Raw genomic sequence first — 4,751 nt, forward strand, 5'->3', positions numbered from 1 at the left:
TTGGATTGCTCAAAGCCTTGACAACTTGACATAGTTCTGAAGCATTTTGAAACACAAAATTTCCTTGTTTTATTGTAGCAGCATATAAGCATTGCAAAAGATTTTTTTCCCCTTCTGTGGAGAAAGAATACAAGCCAGATTCTCTGGAAGTTCTAGTGTCATAAGCTTAATGGAGCTACGCTGGCACCTACTTTTTACTTCAGCTGAAGCTACAACTTAAGACTTGTCTTGGACCTCATAGTAATTACGTCATCAACACAGGAAATGCTCAATGTTCTCTAGACTGCGTTATGCTGCTGCAAATGGCTGGCTATTACCGCTACCAATTGCTATCTAAAACAAATTTACTTCTGGGGTAATTATTTTCTAATTTGTATGTGTCCTTTGACCCCATCCATGCATATTATTTATAGGTTATGAAGCTCCTGAAGTTGCAGTGTCTTGTTGAAGCTTTCATAAGTAATCTGTGCTGTTCACGCTTGTGCTTTGGATCAGCTAGTTTTCTTTTTTTCTACAAGCAACAGAAAACAGTAATGTTGCAAAAAAAAAAAGGTACATCTAAAGAGAAATGTTTTGTAATGATTGCTTGATATGAAAATTGACAGGATAGGGTCTTGTTTTCTCTGCTACTTTGTCCTCACATAGGCCTTCAAATGAAGGATGGGGATATGTACATTACTACACTTGTGGGAGCACTGTGGGATCACTGTGTTTATTCACATCTCAGAAAAAAAAATTAGTAAGAAAAAAGTCTTACTTAGTGTAGTAAGAAACTTTTATCTCTTTCTCACATCCAGGCTGCAGTAAGGTACTTTTCAATGACTTCTCAATGATCAATGAAAGATCATAGTGGGAAAAACCATATTGCAGTATCTTACAGTAGTACAGTTTTATACCCTTAGCTGGGTTTAAGTATCTTCTGTTCCTCAGTTAGAAAAGCAAGATAACCAGTGCTTCTCCCTTCAGATGATCTCTGTAGGAATTATGATTTATTTCGCTGACTTCTTAAAAAAATGCTGCCATCTAAGAATTTTGAGTTTCTTAGTTTGAAGGAGATGCGAATTCCACGTATTTTAGACATTCGTTCCATGAGTCCAGAGCCGAGGCAGTTCAATAAGCCCTTCCCATGCTGTACGGCCTGAACCCAGCGGGGAGGTTAACGCAAGGACAGCAGGGTGTAAACGGTCTCGCCAGCCCAGGAAGCCGAAGCCCCCCACTCAGCTCACGGGCGAGGTGCCAGCAGGCAGCAACCCTCCAACTGCTCTAAACTTATGTCGGCAACGCCCTTGCTAATAACCCGGCAGGGACCCGCTGGGCACAGGCGGACCCCGCACTACGCCCCCGGCTCGCCGCGGCTGCAGGTGACTCGCGGGTGGCAGGGACCGGTGCGCCGTACGAAGCCGAGACCCCGCGGCACTGTAGCCAAGAAACACGCAACACACAGACGACCCTCCCGGAAGCGGCTCTCGCGCCGTCCCCACCCCTTCCGCCACCGCCCTCTCGGCGCTGGCGCTGCTGGCCGGCACTTCCGGCGGGGTGATGGGGTGGCGGCGGTGGCTGCCGCCGCTAGCGCGAGGGAGGGCGCGCAGGAGCCGGCGCTGCCGCCGCCCCGAGGCCGGGTGCTGCGGCACCGCCACTTAGCGTTGCTGCCGCGGCGGCAGGTGAGGCGGGGCGAGCTGCGGGGGCGCTTACCTTCTGTCCTCATCCCTTTTCTCCCCTCCCCTTCCCCCAGGGGGTCGCGCATCGCCCCGCGATGGAGCGCGGTGCTCAGCGCTCGGTGCTGGGCCCGCAGGGGCTGCCCTGCTGCCGGCCGGGGACGCGGAGAAATCGCCTTGGCGCTGGGAGCTGGCCGCCGAGCCGCCTGGTCCCCGTGCACCGCCCCCGCTGCGGCAGGGCTGGGGTTTGCCGGCGGGCCCCGCGGGTCTCGGGAGTGAAAAGGGCTGCTTCTCTCCAGCTGCCGTGCTGGAGAACAGCTTCGTCTACAGCTTCATTTGCAGCTGGGGTGAAGCCTCCTGTGTTATCTGATTGCACTAAAATCCGCTCCACCTTAATTAATGCTCACATCTTTCCCGGACACGTCTGTCTTGAGGTCTGACCGTCGACTTGTGTTGGCTGGCGGGCTTTCGGCGGAGTACCGCCGGGGTTTCGGTGCCAGTTTTTGAGGAAACCAGTCCCCCGAGAAACTAACGCTTAAGTTAATTTATATGCCGTGGATGAGGTGGTTCAGGCATTGTTCCAGGTTGTATCGATTTCGCCCTGAACTTTGTATGTTTTGTACTTGAACAATAATCAACGAGGGAAGAAGTCTCGTTAGGAGTCCGAATGTGAAGGTGCGTGCCGGGGAGGTGGCAGGATCCGCTGTGTTCTGAGTGAGAGCGTGGCAGGTCTCGGGTAGGTCCAGGGCGTGCATCTGCTGTGCTCTTCTCTTGTGGCAGGTCTGGGAGGAGAGTGAAATTGTTTGGTTTCACATTCCTCTTGTCAGCCTGCACAGGAAACAAATCGTTTCTGGAAATGATGCTTTGTGTCAGGCTTACGGTTAGATAACAAAACAGTCATAGCAGGTCAAAACAGATATTTAGCTGTCATACTGTTTGCTCTGTAGTTGGGTAAAGTTGGTGGGATTTCTGAGGACAGAGTATTTAGTTTTGAGTAAAAAAAGTTTTCGAACATGTACGATTTGACAGTTGATAAAGCAGCATGGAAAAGTGCTGTTGTGGGTCCGTGTATGTGCTATTTGAGTTTCAGGATTAAATGGAGGAGTCTGCCTATGTGGGGCAGATTTTGTCTAAGATCTGTGTGTGTTTAGAAACTTGAAACTCCTAGGAACTGTTACCCATTCAGTCTGTTGCATCTATGTTGTTAGGTGACCTCTAGGGCTATTCACTTAACCATTGCTGATTGGTATTTCTTAAAAATAATACTTCGAAAGGGTGGGTTTTGTCAGCTTCGCAAGTTAATGGACGACAAGGCAAATGAGAGGCAGTTTTAATGTTCACATATTTATTGGCTTCAAGCTGAAGTGGTCTCATAGTTTTGTATTTGATGCTTCAGATTGCAAAATTCATTTTATGAGAACTTGACACACATTCTATGCTGTAAGATGCCTTAATGCTGAATATGCTCTGTCTCCACAGAGCTCCCTGGTACAGCTGAACATGGTGTTTGGTCCACCTCCATAGCACGCCTGATGGTGCTGTCAGGCTCTGATGCAGCAGGAACTCAGCAAGATGCTTCCTGGAATTTAAACACCCCTCCATGTTTGGTAGGAGGTGCCTCTTGCTGAATATCAGAAGCAGGAGAATTTCTGTGATCTTGTTCTTAATTTTGCTTTCTATTATATAGGAAAAAAGGTGGAATTAACTCACAGGACTAAAGTATTTTTTTATACCCAGTGTAAGGAAGTTCTATGGAAAGTTTTTTTAAGTTTTTGTTGGGAAAGTGCTATTTAGATGTGAAGGAAACATTCAGTGGGTTTATGAAGAGCAAGAATTCTAAATTACCTTGTTTGCTGTTCTATGTGATCCTTTTGGTGGCTAGTTGGGTGGTGGGTTCTGGGGTTTTTTTTGGTACCATACAATTGAAAACATAGCTTGGCCTAGAAGTTGCAAACATTCGGGCTCTGTACTATCATTTTTCTTAGTACAGAGCTCGGTTTTGCAACCTGCTAAGCTGGTTGAGATCTGTAAACCATTTTATATTATAAATGTTTATTTGATAATTATATAACTTTTAAAGGTTGGTGTTTTTTTAATTATTTCTTCTTTATTTAAGTGCATCTAAAATGAAGAAGACTTTCACTAGACCAGAAAGGTTGGGTTGTAAATGGCTGTGGAGAGTAAGAACAAACACAGTTTAACTTCAGATATTGTTTTGGTGTTAATATGGATGGAGATTTGTTCATTTCTTTCTCTGTTTCCACCCTAAGATGGGGCTGTGGAAAGAAAAGATATAAAAGGGGAAAAGCAAACCTGAATTGTTTTATTGCTAAGTTGTGTAAGGATAAAGAGCAGCAAACATTCTATTGAGAGATGGATATACTATTTCTTGAAGTTGAAGGAAAAAATACTTGATATCACATGTGAAAGGTTTGAGATCTTGTACAAATATTAATGAATGCTGTCAACTACATCCTAATATAAGTGGTGGAGTACTTGACCAGTTGTTTTTAAAAATCACTTGTGTGTGCCTTGAGTAGGATGAAACATGTTTTATTAGCTGGATAGTAGATGAGGAGTCAAGCCACTCAGCATTTCCTTGAGTATAGTACAACCCAAGTGGCTCAATGAGGAGTAAAAGTCAGAGAGCAGTATGTACTCTGTTCAGCTTACTGCAATATGTAACTGCATTTGTTTGTTCTTAAGACAAATAGGTTTAGCTTTCAGGACTTTGTGTAGTAATTGCTGTCAGTTTTGCATGGAGACGTTTGACAGAGAGACTTTTCTAAACATATGGAGCTAATCTCTGATGTTACAGTATCAGTTCTATATTTTCCACAATGTGACACTTCAAGAAGTAATTATTGAAAAACACATCTTCCTTGGTTTAAAACCTAAGACATACAGTAAACTTAAAAAGTGCCACTTCATGAGATTTCTTATCTTACCTCCATAGGTAGCACTAAGACCTTTGAGTACAGTTAAAGTACTGCTGATAAAATCTCACTGGAAATATTTATGAAACAACTCTGATAGCACAGTAACTAAGTAAAACTGAATACAGGAATATTTCTACATTCGATATTATTGTATATT

This window comes from Indicator indicator, chromosome 7 (assembly GCF_027791375.1).
Source record: "Indicator indicator isolate 239-I01 chromosome 7, UM_Iind_1.1, whole genome shotgun sequence".
NCBI classification, from domain to species: domain Eukaryota; kingdom Metazoa; phylum Chordata; class Aves; order Piciformes; family Indicatoridae; genus Indicator; species Indicator indicator.